This window comes from Macaca mulatta, chromosome 9 (genome assembly GCF_049350105.2).
Source record: "Macaca mulatta isolate MMU2019108-1 chromosome 9, T2T-MMU8v2.0, whole genome shotgun sequence".
NCBI classification, from domain to species: Eukaryota; Metazoa; Chordata; class Mammalia; order Primates; family Cercopithecidae; genus Macaca; species Macaca mulatta.
The window spans coordinates 97514802-97534661 of record NC_133414.1 but is presented as its reverse complement, the minus strand read 5'-3'; the positions used below and the strand labels follow the sequence as shown (position 1 = coordinate 97534661).

General features: G+C 36.0%; 1 protein-coding gene across 3 annotated transcripts in view; it reads left to right on the top strand.

The window, feature by feature from the left end:
- The window catches only part of PRKG1 (protein kinase cGMP-dependent 1), a 1342028-nt gene that overhangs the window by 1269339 nt on the left and 52829 nt on the right, over positions 1–19860 (top strand). The window lies entirely within an intron of this gene.

Sequence of the window (19860 nt, the reverse complement as noted above, 5' to 3'; positions counted from 1 at the left end):
TGTTTTAAGGCAATATCTCTAGAGATAATTTGTTATGCAGCCTTAGATCAATAATATATAACCTCTGTTAAAATTTAATGTAGAAAATGAGCTGAATAAATGTTACAATGGATTTTATTTGAAAAACTAAGTCAACACATCTTTTTAAAAACTTAGGGTTTTTTTACTACTTAATATGAAAGTTAAGAATATTTACATACCCCATATTTCATGGTACTTAATTTTTTGCATATGAAGCCTAAAAATAAAAACTTTATTAATATTATTTTTAAACAAAAACCGGAATGTGAGCTAGGTGTTAAGTTGTATTTATTTTTAAGTAATCCAAGTATTCATATTTATATTCACTGTCAGTGAAAAAATTAAATCAATAAATGAGGAGCTATAACATCAGATTTTTTTTACTTTTTTCACATACACAAGCAAGATGATAAGTTGATCTAAAACAAGACTTAAAATTATCAACTGCATGTGTGCTAGAGGCTTAATATTTCTAAATATTGTAACAAATGCAAAATAAGAAAGTTTCTTAATTCAAGGTGCTTTTAGTCTTATTTGTTAGTAAAAAGCTAGAAAACACTAAAAATTAAGGGAGCTGTTTGGGCTATTGGATTAAGTGCTTTCAGAAAACTGAAGAAATAAAACTGCAGCAGAGGTGGTTAGGTGTTGATGAAAAAGATTTGCATAGATGGGTAAATATCATTGATTTATGTTGGGCTTTGGAGTCTGGTAAGGGTGGAGATGAGTGTATTAGGTCACCAGCTGCTTCTCCTTCTCCCAGAGTCAGGGGAATTGGGTGAGTGGGTAAGGAGGCCTTGCCTTCCAGTAAACACTCCTTGATGTTCCCTTAGGGTCATCCCCTTGAAGACTCCCATCCCTTTGATGACACCAGCAGGGGTGACCCCTTTTAAGCCATCAGAATAGTTCACCCATGGGAGCAGCACGGTGTTCCTTCTGTGAAACATTAGCCTGCTTCTGCCCCTCTCCTGCTGTTTGATGCTGCACAAGTATATTCTGAGAAGAATGGGGGTCCAGTGAGGGATGGCTTTTAGTCTTCCAATAATGCATGTGAACCAAAAATTCAATCTGTAATTGATCCCTAAACTCCAAGCCTACTATAATGACATGAATTTCTGCCTAGATTCATGGTATTTTGTATTTTTCACAGTCTTTCATTTTCTGATGAGTATTTCTCAATACAATTCTTCACCATTGGAAACACTAACCAGGAGTGAGAATATGGAATTTTCTAGATAGTTATGTAGATCAATGTATAAAGAGATGGATGGGTGAGAATCAGATTGTGGTTCAGCACAGGTTTTAGAGTCAGTCAATCTGCCTGCATATAAAACCCAATACAACTCCTTACAAATCATGTGACCTTGGAAAGTTAGTAAATTGTTTGTGACTCAGTTTTCTCCAGGGGGATATAGTCATTTCTTGTAACAATTAAATGACAATAAGTATAAAAGACTTAGAATAATGCCTACCACATATTATGTAGTCATTAAATAAAACAGCTGTTTGTGTTTGGTGGTGCTGTTGATAGAAAACGTATTGCCTTGTACTAATACTTGATGTTATCCCAACTTTGCCTTATCTTTATACCATCCCAGGTGTATAAAAACTCTTACCTGTCCTATAGGTTAGCCTAGTTGGTCATTCTTTTGGAACAGTTGACTTTTACTGATAGCCATATTGGCTTATCACTGGTTTGACCTACACTAACATTTCACTGTGTACCAGTTCATCTCCCCTTTCTCTTACTTAAGGGCATCACCCTAGAAATTATTTTTCTCTTTTATGTGAATCTTTTCCTCACTCCAATCTTTAAAAACCAACCAAACAAACAAACAAACAAAAACACTTTATCCCCATATCCCTGCTTTGACTGTTAATCCAGTTCTTTGTTCCCATTTAAGAAAATTTCTTGAAATACATAAAAACATAGCATTTCCAATTCCTTACCTCCCATCCTCTCCCGAAGCTTTTACCCATACTTCTCTACCAAGGTCACTAGTGACCTCCAATTTCTTAAATTCAAAGTTTTGATTATTATGTCTTACTTGACCTATCTGTAATTATTGATACAGTTGACCACTCTTCCTCCTTGAGACATTTTCTTCACTTGGCTTCTGGGATCCCATATTCTCCTAGTTTTCTTTCCTTCCCATTAGCTGTTCCATTTCTGCTACTTTGGTTGGTTGGTCCTGAGCCTTCTAATATTTCCGTGTCGTCATGCTTCACAACTCAGTCCTTGATCTCTTCTCTTTTCTATCTATCCTTTTGTCCTTGGTGGTCTTCAGGTAGTCTCACAGCTTTCAATACACTGTATATGCTGACAACTTCCAGATTTATGTTTCCAGCCTGGATTTATCTTTTCAACTTCAGACATCTAGCAACCTGTTTGAAAAATCGACTTGAATAAATCATACACATCACCCTAAAATATCAAAACTGAACTACTTTTCTCTAAGCCTGTTTCTCTTAGAATTTTCCCTATTTTACCAAAAAGAACTCCATCCTTCCCATTCATGAGGCTCAAAATTTCAGAATCATCCTTTCCTTTTTTCTTTCACTCACATCATATCTTGGTCCAACAGCAAATCACATTAATTCTACCTTAAAAATGTATCCAAAACCAACCTCTTGGCATCAACACTGCAGTCTAGGCCACATCTCTTGCCTGGATTATTGCAATGACTTCTGACTTGTCCCCATATTTCTGCCTTTGCCTTCCTATTGCCTGTTTTCAACCTTGCAGGTATTTTAAAATATAAATTAGAGGACAAAACTGACTGCTCAGAGCCCTCTGGAGGCTCCTTTTTCAGAATAAAAGGAAAATCTTTACAATGGTCTACAAGGCCCCAGACAATTTGCACCCCTTGCTCCACCTTGCCTCCCATCTCATTACTTCCTCCTCTCCTCTGCCTTCAGAGGAGACTGCTCCAGCCACTATAACTGTCTTGCTAAATGTAACATATATCAGACAGACTTCTGCTCCAGAGCAACTGCAGTTTCTGTTTTCTCTACCAAGAATATTTCATCCTCAGATCCCACAGGGCTCACTCCTCCATCTCCTTCTCAATTGGACCTTCTCTAATCTCCTAAACTAAAATTGCGGCCCTCTGGTTTTTGTTCCCACACTCCCTAGCATCCCTTTCTTTATTTAATTTTATATTATTATTTTTCATTTTTCCATAGGTTACTGAGGTACAGGTGGTATTTGGTTACATGAATAAGTTCTTCAGTGGTGATCTGTGAGATTTTGGTGTACCCATCCCACAAGCAGTATACACTTCACCATATTTGTAGTCTTCCATCCCTTGCTCTCTTTCCACTCTTTCTGCCAAGTCCCCAAAGTCAACTGTATCATTCTTATGCCTTTGTGTCCTCATAGTTTAGCTCCCACATATCAGTGAGAACATATGATGTTTGATTTTCCATTCCTGAGTTACTTCACTTAGAATAATAGCCTCCAATCTCATCCAGGTCACTACAAATGCTGTTAATTCATTCTTTTTTATGGCTGCATAGTATTCCATCATATCTATCTATCTATCTATATCTACCTATATATCTATCTATCTATATAGATAGTATTCCATCATATCTATCTATATCTATATCTATCTACATATATAGATATAGATAGATATATCTATATCTATATCTATCTATCTATCTATATCTATATCTATCTACATATATAGATATAGATAGATATATCTATATGATATATGATATATAGATATATAGATATATATCACAGTTTCTTTATCCACCCATTGATTGATGGGCATTTGAGTTGGTTCCATGATTCTGCAATTGTGAATTGTGCTGCTATAAATTTGTATGTAAGTATCTTTTTCAAGTAATGACTTCTTTTCCTCTGGTTAGATACCTGGTAGTTGGATTGCTGAATCAAATGGTCGTTCTACTTTTAGTTCTTTAAGGAATCCCCACACTGTTTTCCATAGTTGCGGTACCAGTCTACATTCCCACCAACAGTGTAGAAGTGTCCCCTGTTCAACACATCCATGCCAACGTCTACTGTTTTTTGATTTTTTGATTATGGCCATTCTTGCAGGAGTAAGGTGGTATTGCCTTGTGGTTTTGATTTGCATTTCCTGATCATTAGTGATGTTGAGCATGTTTTCATATGTTTGTTGCCCATTTGTACATCTTCTTTTGAGAATTGTCTATTCATGTCCTTAGCCCATTTTTTTGACGGGATTATTTGTTTGTTTTTTTCTTACTGATTTGTTTGAGTTTGTTGTAGATTCTGTATATTAATCCTTTGTCAGATGTATAGATTATGAAGATTTTCTCCCACTCTGTGGGTTATCTGTTTACTCTGCTGACAGTTCCTTTTGCTGTGCAAAAGCTCTTTAGTTTAATTACGTCTCAGCTATTTATCTTTGTTTTTATTACATTGGTTCTGGGTTCTTGTTCATGAAATCCTTGCCTAAGCCAATGTCTAGAAGGGTTTTCCCAATGTTTTCCTAGAATTTTAGTAGTTTCAGGTCTTAGGTTTAAGTCCTTAATCCATCTTGAGTTGATTTTTGTATAAGGTGAGAGATGAGGATCCAGTTTCATTCTCCTACATGGGCTAGCCAATTATCCCAGCACTATTTGTTGAAAAGGGTCTCTTTTCCTCACTTTATCTTTTTGTTTGTTTTTTTGAAGATCAGTTAAATGTAAGTATTTTGGTTTATTTCTGAGTTCTCTATTTTATTCGTTGGTCTGTGTGCCTTTATTGGTGCCAGTACTACAGTGTTTTGGTCACTATGGCCTTATAATGTAGTTTGAAATCAGACCTAGTACCCTTTTTGTGCCGAATTTTTCTCCACAACACTTAACACATTTAATATACTATACTTAATTTTTTTTTGTCTCCTCCACCAGCATATAAGTGATGAGTGGCTGATTTTTTTTTGGGGGGGGTCTGTTTTGTCCACTGTTCCATACTTAGCCAGCATCTATAACAGTGCCTGGCATATGCTTATTTTTATTGGTAATTTGCTAAAAGTAGTTCATGGTATCATAAAACTGCCTGATTCTGCTGAAAACATAGACAATCTGAATACTGTCTTGATTACAATACTCAGATTACTTAGAATGTACAAAATAATTTCAAGGGTTTGTATTTTACATTGTCTTAGTTAGTTCAAGTTATTTACCACAGTCTATCAAATGCCTGTTAGCATGACTGACTTGCATGATTTACCAGTCTCAAGAGAGTTAGTTAGATTGGCAAACACTGAAAAGATTACAGAATTCCCCTGGAATCATAGTTTGTCCCTCACAGCAAGATTATTCTGTTATTAAGCTGAGGATAATTGCTGTCATACTTAGCCACTTGGTTTTTATTATAAAACATGCAGAGCAAAGGTGATGTTTTACCAACATTGAAAATATACTTTGTTGTTTTAGTCAATTAAAATCTTATTTCCATGCTGAAAAATAATGACTAAAAAATGTGTGTCATAACCAGACACACAATAGGTCAAACCTGCCCCAAGCATCCTCAGGGGTGTGAGTCATTTGCAGAGATGGCTGAGCTCATGATCACAAGATGCACAGTGGATGCCATTTTCATTCCCCAGAGACTCCAGAGTAGGAAAAATCTTTATATTCCTTCAGGACTATTAGGTATCTTGTATGTATCACAAAGGAACAGGTTAAAAATCCATGGAGAAAAAAATATTGACAACTTTTATGAATAGGGTCAAGATGTCAGTCATAATCACCAAAGGAACCTAAGGTTTATTCTTGAATTCCTTTGAAAATGTGCAGATGCTATTAAATATCCATAGATTCCATCCAATATTACAGTGAAATAGGCAAATAGAAAATCCTAAATTGCAAGAGATCTCATATTCTGTCAATGACACATGTTAATTAGTGGAATAAAAATATAATTGGAGAATTTTAACATCTGGTCCTTGAAGCAGTTCAACAGGAATGAGGTGTTGTTTTATGTATTTTAATTAATGAATTATCATAATCAAAGCAAGACAGTATATGAAAGCAGCATAAAGATAGAAGCTATTTCCAAATTCCCATCACATTATTTTTAAGGCTTTTAGTTCTATCTCTGGAAAATTAAGGAAATGTTGCTTACCTGACTAATAGTGGCACCATCTAAGGTTATTTTTTTCTTGAGGTGATGCATTTCATAATGTGCTATTTTATTATAAAGAATAAAAATATAGTCGACCCCCTGTATCCTTGGGTTCCACATCATTGAATTCAACCAACCGCAAAATCAAAAATATTAGAAAAAGTAGCATTTGTGCTGAACATGTCATACTTTTCTTTCTGGTCATTATTCCCTAAACAACACAGTGTAACAACTATTTACATTGTAAATAAAGCATTTATATTGTATTAGTTATTACAAGTAATCTAGAGATGATTTAAAGTGCATGGGAGGATGTGCTGAGGCTATATGCAAATACTACACCATTTTGTACCAGGGACTTGAGTATCTGTGGATTTTGGTATCCACAGGAGATCCTGGAACTAATCCCCCATGTATACCAAGGGATGACTGTATGTTCTATTCAGAAATGAGAACCCACTGCATTTAGTAAAATGTAAAGACATGAATAATAGAAGCATCTTCTATTAAGCAGCACAAAAACTATAGCATAGCATTGCAATAACATTAACAACAAAACATAGAAGTTTACATTTTCTACTTCTGGGTGAAGTCGCCCTGCATATGTGCCCAGTTATATTATCATTGTTGTTCTCTGGGTAATGAGTGAGAGATCATTTTGTAAGCAATGAAAACATGATAATTTCCTTGTTACTTCTTTATTTGTGTTTCTAATTTCAGATCTCCTTCCCTTTCCAGAGGAAGTTAGCGATGCCATCACTTTAATGTCTGTTATAGCTGCAAAACTCAAATGTTCACTTTCTGTTAGAAAATCTAAAGCACGTGATACATAATTTCTCGTGATTTGGAATTTTTAAAAGTCATATAAATTTGAAGTTCAAGTGTGGGTAGGTTAAGAGGAAGTCAGAACACTGATGACATTTTCTTGGATAAAAAGAAAACCTTTCATTGTAATGCAATTGTCAACTGCATCACTGCCATAATCATTGTAGTCTCATTTTCATTCACTTTGTTTAAAATCTAAAAATATTCTGGTTTTGATTTTCAATAGGAAGCAAAAAAAAAAAAAAAAAAAAAAAAAGAAATGAAGAGGTCACAGCTAATCCAGGGATTTAAGCCACTGCATGGCTGATCTCAGAAGGAATCTGGTCTGGAAGGAGGAGCCCTGAACTAAAGGAGAGGGGGTTCTTGCTCTTAAACTCTTAGAGAAAATCTTTTCACTTAGAAATCCTACTTTTTTCCATTCATCCCCACCAGGTAAACTGATTAAATTTAGCTTGAGAATAAGAGGCCTATATTATAAGTTTTTCACAGTGGTTCTTAATGCTCTTCTATGTGTTTCCTGCTTCATTTGTACCTGAGCAAACATCTGCTCCCCTTTACCAAATGAAATTATATGAAAGGATATGGCACGGTGCTGGGCACGTAAGTAGCTGCTCAGTTTTAGTGGAGCACGTAGACCTGTAATAATAATAATAACAGTATCATACACACAATGCAAATGCTTTTGCTGACATGCCTTAGCTTGTTCTTGTGTGCCCATATCTAGAGTACTGAAGACACAAGTCAGAATCTGTGCAATACAGACCAGGATCCTCAGGTCGGCATCACTGGGCAGAAGTGGATGGTTGATAATATTTGCTGGAATAGATAGCAATGAAACATCTGCACTAAGTGAATTCCAATGACTTATCATGTCAGTTCATCTCAGAAACATTAGCCTTTTTATGAGTTTTTATTCCACTGACATAGCATATCCCCAAGTGATGTTAATTGTATGTTAACAGCATAGCTAATAAACTATATGACATGATGACATGTTGCAAATATGCTTTGATGGAGCCTAAAAATTAGATCTTCCATATACTTTTTTTTTCTGTTGTCATTTGTCAGTAAAAGTGATAAAGAAGGGATTGGCTCTCTTTTCTGTTTATTTTATTTTCAAAATTTACCTCTGAGAATGTCCCCCTAATAAACATTACGCAAAGGGGTAAAGACATTATAAAAGGCCTTTTTATCAAAAGAGTATTCATAATGATTTGCCAAAGGCAAGAAAGTAGAAAATCTGAGATTTAGTTTTCCCCTTCTGAAAGGTACACTTACATATTTCTGGTCAGCATGAGATTCCCATAGCTTTCACCTGCATGTTACTGAAGAAATCAGTGATACCCTCTGTACCTCTGGAACATGGCCAGGTCTTTTCCCATTTCCCAGTGCACCACCCTCATGGTGGCTTTAAGGAAGTGAGTCATACTGAGTAAGCACCAGGAAAATGGGGGAGGGGTCTATCTACAGGATGGAGTCCCTGAGTCGCTTCTTGGCAACTCTGATTTTGGCAACAATTGGTCCTCAGAGAGGATATCTCAGACTCTGTGAATGCCTCTCAGGAATCTGTTTCAGGCATTTCCAGCCTTGGATTATGATGCTTGTTGCCTGATTCTGTATCTAGTGCCTGACTGTGGCTAAGAGCATGGTGATGTATTATCTGTCTCCTACAAGCGCAGGGAATAGTTGAAGGTAAACATCTTGAGCTGAAGCAGCATGAGGACTTTATGCTTTACTTTAGTCCACGTGATGGCTCGTAAATTCCATGTTTACTGAGAGCACAGTAGAATTGTGAAAAGTATATTAAATTTAAATTTCAAAAAGGGAGCTTCACCTACCGTTCTTTTAATAAAGGGTCTAGAATAGATTGCAGAAATCCTATGCTTCCTTCATTATATATTCCATCATTTTTAGTTTGATCCTTTTATTTGCTGGTACCTGATTATATATAATATGGCTCAGAAATTAAACCGTGGAAAAAAGCATAAATTGCAATATACAGCGAAGTACAAAGAGTTAACAAAGTTTACCAGGACCAACATAAAACCACCAATTAGAACATTTTGAATAAAGAAACTGAGTATTAGGGAAAGAGTCGAACTCCAACATTATGGCACGTTTGGATATTTATATGTGCCTACATTAACTTTATATAGTAACACCTCATTTATCTCTAGTTTGCTTGCCAAGCAACTCTCATACCTAGATCCCAGCCAAAGGGTTAGAGGAGTGGAAACTTAGATCAGCCAAAAATTCATGGACAGAAAATCAGACAATTAGCATTAACAAAACAGTACATGGTGCTAGCAAAAACTCCATGAAAAATAATGATCATCCTTTATTATTATTACTAGTGATTGCTTATAGCTTTGTTTCACATGCATTCTCTCATTTACTAATATTTATGATAACTCACTGAAGTTGGTTTGTTGATCATACCCATTAAAAAGTTGAAGAAAACCGAGGCAGATGAATTAAGTAGCTTGTTTAGGTGGCCAGTGAGTAATGGAATTGGGATTTGTCTGAAGCAGATTGGCTCCAGAGGTTATGCTTCAGTTGTTGTATATTACTGCCTCCTTTATGCATTTTCATGCCAGGTACTCATTGCTCACATAGCTATATTATAGGGACAATTCTTACAAAATTGGCTCTCTGACTTTATAGCTTATAGAAAACAACTGTATTTTGGTCAGAGATGGGGAGGTAAGACAGGTTCCTTGACACATAATACTTGAAGTCTGATCAACTAATAATGCATACCATAGAAGTTTTATTGGAGTCATATTAAATAGAGATAACACCACAGTGATTGTTTATTCAAATATTGACCAGGCATCATCATCTGTTCTACTACGTAGATTATGCCTTAATTGGTTGGAAGAAAACAACTATCCTAGAAATACTGATTATCTACTTTTTTAATGGGGTAAGAGAAATCTATGTGGTCATTAGAAGGGATAAACTTCAATAATTTGAATTACGTGCTTCTTCATGGAGCACCCCGTTTTTGATGGTGTTAGGTAATTAGGTTTACTATTACAGGCATATTTATATTTTGGCTGGGCATGGTGGCTCACACTTGTAATCCCAGCACTTTGAGAGGCTGAGGCAGGAAGATCACTTGAGCCCAGGAATTTGAAATCAGCCTGGGCAACTTGGTGAAACCTGGTCTCTACAAAAAATTCAAAAATTTTTGGCCAGACATGGTGGAGTGTGCCTGTGGTCCCAGCTACTCAGGAGGCTGAGGCAGGAGAACTGCTTGAACCCAGGAGATCAAGGCTGCAGTGAGTCATGATCCCACCACTGCATTCCAGACTAGGCAATAGAAGATAGGGGGAGAGAGAGAGAGAGAGAGAGAGAGAGAGAGAGAATATTTACATTAGAGAAAGAGAGAGAGAGAGAGAGAGAATGTTTACATTTTATCAATATGTTTGAAAGATTCCAGATCTAGAAAGTATCCCACTCAGCTTACTTTCCTTAATACTTAGGGCTTAGATTAATGACTGAAAAGTCTTTTGCTTATTAGGCAAACTTTTGATTCACCGTTACACTAGGTAACAAATTTCATTCCTTATATTACCTAAGAAAGATCTTATCTCTGAACAAATACTCTAAACTGTTGGATTTAAGAATAGATAGATAGTAATAGAACTCCACTTCCTGTATACAAATATATCTCCTAAGCACACATGATAATATATGTTAGCAGCCTGAAACTTAAGATTGCAGTGATTCTTATTGCTGCTCATTTTTGTTTAAATCTTTGTTTCCTAATCAGCAAGTAACACACTAGAAATTAACAATAACATTTATGAAACTATTTCAAGTCCTTTCTCTTACTGGAAACAGATTTGAACCTTTTCTAGCTTCAAGCATAGGATGGAACAAAATGTAGGGGGAAAAAAGTTAACAGTGCAAGCTGAATAACTCAGTTGTATCAGGGTCATTTTATTTTCTTTGTTGGTGCTTTGATTCTTCAGACTTTAGCAAGAAAGACCTGTAAGAATGTTGCTTCTACACTTTGGGAGGCCGAGGCCAGTGGATCACCTGAGGTCAGGAGTTCGAGACCAGCCTGGCCAACATGGTGAAGCCCCATCTCTATTAAAAATACAAAAATTATCTGGGCATGGTGGTGGGTGCCTGTAGTCCCAGCTTCCTGGAAGGCTAAGCCAGGAGAATTGCTCAAACCCAGGAGGCGGAGGAAGCAGTGAGCCGAGGTCACGCCATTGCACTCCAGTCTGGGTGACAGAGCAAGACTCCATCTCAAAAAAATAAATAAATAAAAGAAATAAAAGAAAGAATGCTGTTTCTAAAACAATTCTCTATATAGCAGTGGAATTTTTGGCTTCAGAATGTCAATGTACCTTTTTTATATAAAACAAAACTCCACAAATAATTATCTATTTCGTATTATGTATCTTAAGTGGCATCTTTGTCCAAATAGTATATGCTATAGCATAATTTATTTACCACCAGAATATCCTTTATAGAGCAGTAAAAATAGAACAATTGCTGCTAAAAATAGATTCTTTCAATTTGCAATTGTTTGCCTCACATTTCATATATTTTATATATTTACATTGAAGTTGGTTCATATTTTGTTTTTCTTGTGAGTGGCCAAATTTCACAAGTACTACAGAAATGAAGATACTGTGTGACCACTTCTGCTTCCATTCAGGAGAGGCAACCCCTCCCTGTGACTTCACACACTATGTCCCTCGACTTCCTCCTAGCATACTTCACTGGACACTGCTCCAACTGACAACACTCAGGACAAGTTTCTAAGGCTTCCACCTCCAATTCAGCAATTTCCTGTTATGATGAGGTCAAAGAAAGATTTTCTGTCCCTTTGAATCTGCAAGTTCTACTATGTCTGTTTATCACTGCAAAGTTAAAGGATGGTAAATCAGACCGAGAATCCAATCAGATACTGTCTGTTCTTTGAAAACATTAAGTGGGCATTGAACATCTCCGTTGTTAAGACTGGGAAAGAGAGGCAAGAAGTCAAGGTAGTGCTCCTATCACTTTATATAGTTTCTTCTATTATCAAAAAGCCTTGCAAACCCAATTAATCCACTTAGGCCATGTGAATTTGGTAGTTACTAACTCTTGAGAGAAAACATAATAACTTAGGTGAGAAAAAGGGAGTCAAAAAAAAAAAAGAGAGAGAGAGAGAGAGAGAGAGTAGTGAGAATAGCATTTGGCCACATATTCAACTCTGTGTCTGAAAACTATGTGGGAAAAAGGAGGTCAAATATGAAAAAAAAAATCTCCAGGTGTTAAATGGCATAAAGAATTGTCATAATAGGCCTTAATGCCCCCACCCAGTTTCTTTCATTTTACTCTATTATTTACCAATGATAAAATAAATGGGGAAAATTATTTAGTGCTGTTCAACTAGATATATACAAATGTAGAGTGAGGAGCTTTATGAGGTGAATGTCAGTTTAAGTGTTACAGCAGCATTCATTTGAACCAGCATATGGCTAAAGTGAAATTTGATTGCAGCGTTTTTCCTAAACTTCCATAAAGAGTAATCAATATGCTCAGAGAAACAATTATTATAATAATTTTTTATACGTATAGAAAAGAAAAGACATTGAGTTGTTCCCCCTTCACCATTGTCTCTTCACTCCTGTGATTCGTGGGAAAATGTATGGAAAGGCACCAGTTTCTAATATTATAGTCATCTGCTCAAATCCTGCTCAATGACTTTTACTGTGACCCTTTGGAATGACTGTGCAGAAACCTTAGCAGTGTGGAAATTTGTAATGCCTTTATAAAGTTATCTGATTTTGAGAGGGACACTGTTCCAAGGTAAAAATTATGAAGAAGATCACATTTCAATTAAGGCTGTTTTGTATCTGTCATCTCCTATAAGTATGCACTGTATTAAAAACTATAGAATGACTATATTGGCAGGATCAAGGTTCACATATCCTTAGTGATCAGTCATATCAATAGTGTGGCATTTGATACGATGTGATGAAAATGGCACTTTATCTCTGTAGTCTTCTTCCCCAGAATGTCCTAACTCTAGTTTAATCATGAAAAAAAAAACATCCGACTATCCCAAATTGAGGTACATGCTACAAAACACCTGGCAAGTATTCCTCAAAAACAAGGAAGGGTGTGATAAGACAGATAAATACAAGATGATATTCTAGATGGGATCCCGGACCAGAAAACGGACCATAAGTAAAAGCTAAGGAAATCTGAATAAAAGTATGGAGTTTAGTTTCAAAAGAAAACAAAACCCTATAGATTGCTTCATCGTTCAAGTTTAAAACAATGTTTTATTGATAAACCATTCAATTTTTTGGCAGCATCATAGAACAATGCCAAGTTTTGCATCCAAAGGCAGTGACTTGATAACAAATGTGAGATGTTTCCTGGGACTTAATTCATTTGATTAATGTACCGATCACTATTACTAAACAACTTAACATGGTAAACATTTTGCTCCATTTTATTCTTTTCTGCTTAGTATTTTCTATGCTAAGACAGATATACAGGCTTTCTCCGTTTCAAGAATGGATGGTGTTCTCAAAGATCATTTGAGAACAGTTGTTTGGTCCCTGGATACATTTTCCTGTGATACTTGTATACTAAGTAGTAAGTGTCTGTCACATACATATCAAATAAATACTAATGGTTCTTTAAAATATACATGTGATTATTACCATTGGTAATTAACTACTGTATAGACTTGCATATGAATTTCATTTTAAAATACTGATGCCTAGTCCCAAATCTCAAAGTTTTATCATGTCTGTTTTTCACACAACCCATATTCTAATATGAATCCTGAGAAGGGAAGGAACCACTGGTCTATAATAGGTCTATTTCAAACATCCAAGATGTATTTTCCCCAATTACTGTTTGGGCATTAAATCAGAGGGTCTCTTGCATGCCTGTTTTGCATACCAGGAGCTGAAAGCAGGACTCCATGAAATGAAAACCTCTGGTATTATTTTCCTGAAGCAGGAGGTTTAGGAGTCTAGGATTGGAGGACAGAATTGGGAAGAGGACCATTGAGTAGCAGAAAGAGAAACTACAGGTACAAGGACTCTCTGCAAAGTTTGTATCTCTCAAGACACTTGGAATAATGGAACTGTGAAGCTGCAAGTGAGCTTCATAGACATGTCCAATGCACACCCTTCATTTTGCAGAAAAGGGGATATCTTGCACAAGCTGGGCTGGGGCCAGCTTCCTGATTATTTCTTTTGTTATACTCCTAGAGGCCATGGAGGGTAATTTGTAGCCTTATTTTCTTCTTTCACACATTGCTTTATACTGTCTTTTCATTGTTTGACCTACTACAACCATGGCTATATCCCTAAGCCTCCTGTCCATGAAGTTATGCAAAATTCATCAGAGATTTTCTATTCAGAAGATCGCTGCTAGTAACCATAGAGAAAAGGTGTAGCCTGGATTTTTATAAACATGAGAGAACACAGCAAAAATTTGTAAGCCAGAAATAAAAGCTGACTTCTAGTGTTCAAGTCCTGCCTAATCCTTCTGTTCCCAGTTCAGTATTTCGACTGATCTCTTTGATTAAGAAAATAATTAAGACTAATTTTAAGATTTAAGAGTAAATGTTTTCATCTTTCTTCCAATACTTTTAACCTCCATATAACAAACGACCTGCAAAACAAAACAAAGACTCTTCTTAGTCTTTGGGTAGAAGAGGGATTTTTATATCTGAAGGCAAAACAAGAGCTGTCTTTAGTTATCCCTTCTTTAGAAATGAAGGCTATGGCAAAGATGTCCTCATGGAAATTGCAATGAGAGCTATAGTAATGCATAATTTTTCCAGGGTGGCGTGAAGCAATAACATGAAGATGAGGGACATTTACCTCCAGGGCTGAGTTGCTCAAATATTATAGTCATTTGATATTACAGCAATGAAGGCAGAGGAAGGAGTCATTTTCATCTATCCTCTTTCTCATTAAACCTCACCTCTCTGGCCCTGGGTAGCCATGCCATAATAGTCACTAACTCTGGACCACGCTGGTCTACAAGAAAAAATACCCTGAGGTTCAGAGAGACGCAGAAGAAAATGAAGAAATTAGCTTGCACTGAGATGAGAGAGAACTTCCTCAGACCCCAGCTTCTAATGGTTGTGCACTTATATAAAGGAAATATCTATTCTGGCATGAATAAAGTTGATAACTTCATGCATTTTTGTTTGAATACATATATGAGATTATTTATATTCTGTAAATGAAAAAAGAATCATCACTAAATAACTTAATAAATGAACTTTTTATTATGGCCAATGATTCTGTTAAAGTAACATATACCAAAAGGGGAAAAACCCCTTGAATTCTTTTCCTGCCAGTACTTTATTCATGGACCTTTTTTAGAAAGAGAAAAATTTGGCAAGGCATGGTGGCTCATGCCTGTAATCCCAACATTTTGGGAGGCCAAGGTGGGCAGATCACTTGAGGTCAGGAGTTGGAGACCACCCTGACCAACATGGTGAAACCCTGTCTCTACAACAACACAGACATTAGCTGGGTGTGGTGGCCTGTGCCTGTAGTCCCAGCTACTGAGAAGGCTGAGACAGGAGACTTGCTTGAACCCAGGAGGTAGAGGCTACAGTGAGTCAAGATCACACCACTGCACTCCAGCCTGAGTGACGGAGACTCAGTCTCAAAAAAAGAAGAAAGAAGAAGAAGGAGGAGGAGGAGGAGGAGAAGGAAGAAGAAGAGGGAGGAGGAGGAGGAGAAGGAAGAAGAAGAGGAAGAAGAAGAAGAAGGAGAAGGAGAAGAAGAAGAAGAAGAAGAAGAAGAAGAAGAAGAAGAAGAAGAAGAAGAAGAGGGAGAAGAAGAAGAAGAAAACAGAAAAGAAAAATTTATCTCAAGCTGTGTAAAAAAGTTTCAAGATTAATTATTTAAAATGAATATTTGCCAATACATTTAAAGCTGACAATGGGTAGCATATTCTCACTTATCTTTTACAAATGCCGCTCTGATATTTGAATTTTTAAAACATCTCTTTTGAGCCCCTGTGGACTTTCATTTTTGGCCTTTAATTTTATTGGAACACACACAGGCAGGAAACACATTGTAGGCAACAACACATAAGTGCTTAGCTATAAAGAGGCCAAAATTGTTCTAGGCTGAAATGTGTAGTAAAAGAACATATTACTCAAATATATTTTATAACTTTTTTATTTGCTTTTGTTTTTCAAATATAAGGACATTATAAAAACTGCAGATAGTAAAAATTATTACAGACCAGGAGTCAGAATGGCAGTCTTCTGTGCCTAGGTCTTTACGACCTTAGCTAAAGTCACTTAACATCTCCAGATTAGTTCCTCTATTTAAAAAAAAGTAATGTAGAGGTTAAACTAGATGAGATCCACTGGCGTGAATCCACATTTTGAAGTATGTTGGTATTTTAAGATTTTGAGATAAAAACATCTTTAAAATGGTGACTCTCTGTCATGTTTAAAAGGAAATTTATTTATTTGGAATAAGCATAAAAATGCTATGATGTGAAACATGCCCAAGGTCCTAATTTTTCCAGTGCTTAATTATGAAAACCAATCACTTATCAGAACTGGTTTACCCAGGTACAAAATAGAAGTAAAAATATTTGTTATCTTATCTTCACAAAGAATCAGCCAGGATAAATTAAATAAGAGAGATTTTAAAGTCGTGGAAGAAAGGTGCTTTCTAAATGCAGAATATTTGCATTACTATCATTATTCTTATGCAGCAGATATACGAAATGCAATTTTCCTGTATATTCCTATTGGCTATGGCTTCTCAAGAACATGTATTTGAAAAATAAGTGGAACTATTTCATGACTAGAGTGCTCAAAGAAAACGTCTATTTCTGAAAACCACAATTTTGGAAATAGCAGGAGCAAACAAATGTTATCTCAAATTCCCTGAAGAAGAGATTATATTTTCCAGAGTAAATTGATATAGCGAAATACTTTAGGTTCATTAAATTACTTTTAAACTTTTTATTTCTTTAAGTTATTCCTTCCACTGCTGAAAGGATGGTGATTACACCTAGATGCTGTACAACAAGAATACATTAAAAATCGGCCCTTTTTGCTTGGAATTTTAGAAGTTTTCTTGTTTAAAGAGGTTTTTAAAAACTTTATAGTAATAGGTACTTTAAAAAGTTTTTTATTTTGAAAACACGATTTAGCAGAAAATAATTCCCCATACAAACAAATGCTAAGATGGTTCTTTTTGTTTTCCAATGAAGTCAAAAGATTCTGCATTCAAAGCTTAGTTGTCAATAAGACTCTTTATGTAGCAGCAATTATTTAATAAGAGATGATTGATGACTTGATTATAGAGTCTACCCATTTTTATTTTAGTGCCTAAGCTTATTTAATTTCAAGTATTTGAAAATCAAGGGAATAAGGACATGTATTTCCTAACATTTTTTCCATATACACAAAGTTAAAGTTGCGCAATGAGGCAACAGTCCCTGTAGTTTAAGCCCAAACAGCATCTTCCTTTTTAAATGTGAAAATATATTTTATTGGTTCAGTTTTCAATGCTGCTTTCTCTCTATATAGGCATTCTTCTGAAGACATTTTTATGTACTTTGCCAGACTTACAGATTAGTCAGTACGCTAAGCTTTATTAAATCAGGAACAATTATCACATAAAATCCTGTGTACCAAATTAAGTGCTCATTCAGTACATGGCCAGCATTATATCTTGGATGTATCATAGACCAGGTCTGTATATTTTGAGCTTACGGCTCACTTTCTCAATGTTCTTACTCCTTTTTCAAACAGTTTTTGTAAGTAATTATTTATAGATTATGGTGCTCTTAGGTTACAAAAAAAATGAAAGAGGATTTCTGGGCATGTATCTGAACATTTAAGTAAGCCGGGATTCTGACTTGATTTTTCCAGTAAATTTATACTTATTGCTTAAGTGTATATTTATCAGTATTCCCAGAAAGGCCAAGACATTGAAGAAATCAGAGTTGGAAGGACAGTCACTAGCAGAACCAGGAACATAAGTCATGAGCTTTTGATAAGCCAGGATGCTCTCTTGTAGCATTTTAAAATCCAGGGTAGACACTGATGTTCTTACTGAATCTCATCTTACCTACTACAGTTACGGAATAAGAAATAAACTCAGTCATGCATGACAGTCTATGTGTGTTTACTAAAACGTTTCATTTTCGTAGTTTTCCCCAAGAATTGATTGATCTAAACTCAACAGGAAATGAAAGTATACTGAAGAATAGATGAGTGCAGGCAAAGCCAGGCTAACAGATTTACATGTGAATTAGTAGATGTTAACAACTTATTTATTTATTTATTTATTTATTTATTTATTTATTGGAGGCACTTAGAGTAGACTTCTGTAGCTCATTTGGATTATGGGTGAGCTGGGCTAAAGCTAATACGGCTATATTTGCCTTTTGTACTATTGGCTTTGAATTACCCATCTGGAACTACAGTTATGTTCCTTTTGCATGTGGTCTTTACTTTTAAATGGTACTTAATATTGTCTGCTTTGTAAAATAATGCTGAGTTACTTCTGTTATTGGAATGGCAATGTGAAAGTAAAATTTTAAGTTTCACAAATTTTGTCCTGGGTTGAAACATTATATTTGGTTTCCAATACATAGGGAAAGATGTTTACTTCTTAATAATAATGATCAATCATAAGGTGTAGCATCCGTTTCTGTTAATTTAAAATGACAGCATTGATTCAAGGATATTACATCAAGAATGGAAAACAACTGTGAATAATAAGGGCCACTGGATTCTTACTCCTTGGTTTTGTGGAGACTGGTAATATTGGAAGAAATGGAAATATAATAAACTAATGACTATTATCTATTTTCCAAAGAAATGTGAATATGATACTGTGCAGATACGTGGTTTTAGAAAGAGAGATGGGGGAGGGGAGAAGGAGACTGAGATTATTCTATTATTGTTTTCCTGTTTCTAAACTATGCATATGTATCTTGGTCTAATTTTTATACTTGCAAATGTACATTTTATTGTTTTTGGAACCTCCTTTGGTGTATTAACAGAAATGAAAAGATGAAAATCAAATCAACTTTGTTATTCCTTAGTTCTAAAGTTCTTCCCCCTTCCCCTTCCCCCTTGCCCCTTCCTCGCACTTCCTCCCTCTCCTCCCCCAGTTCCCTCCCCTCCCCCTTCCCTTCCCCTCCCCTCCTGACTTCCCTTCCCTTCCCTTCCCTTCCCTTCCCTTCCCTTCCCTTCCCTTCCCTTCCCTTCCCTTCCCTTCCCTTCCTTTCTCTCTTTCTCTATCTTTCTCTGTCTTTTCTAAGCTGTGTTGGCTATTTCAGAACTATTGTTTATTCCTATTGCTCTAGGACCAGAAGAGCAGGGCCCAAGACCAATGTATAAAAGCCCCCAACCCTCTTGCCAAAATGTCTCATCCCCAGATTCACTGGGTAGCTACTTATCTCCTGGGCCATTTTAATCCACCCCAGAAATCTTGTATGATTTATGGAACTTCCTGAGGCTTTCAGAAGGTATTGAACTATAGGTTTTAACTCTTGTACATCAAAATCACCTGGGAGCTTTTTTAAAATAGGGATGTCTAGGTAGCACCTCCAGAAATTTCTCATTCACTTGGTCTGTGGCAAGGCTTAAATTAATTGTTTTTAAAAGATGCTCATGTAGCTCTAATGTGCAACAAAAGGCTAGAATCCCTCCACTCATCTATGTGTACTTCCAGCCTAATTTCACAAGGCCCCAAAATAAGAATTGTTGGGGTGCTTTCAAGGATTACAAAAAATAACACCATACTTTAAATATATGAAATGGTATCACAATAGTCTGAAAGAGTTCACCCTGTTTGCAGCTGGGCGTAGTGGCACACACGTGTAATTCCCAGCTAGCTGGGAGGCTGAGGCATGAGAATAGCTTGAACCCG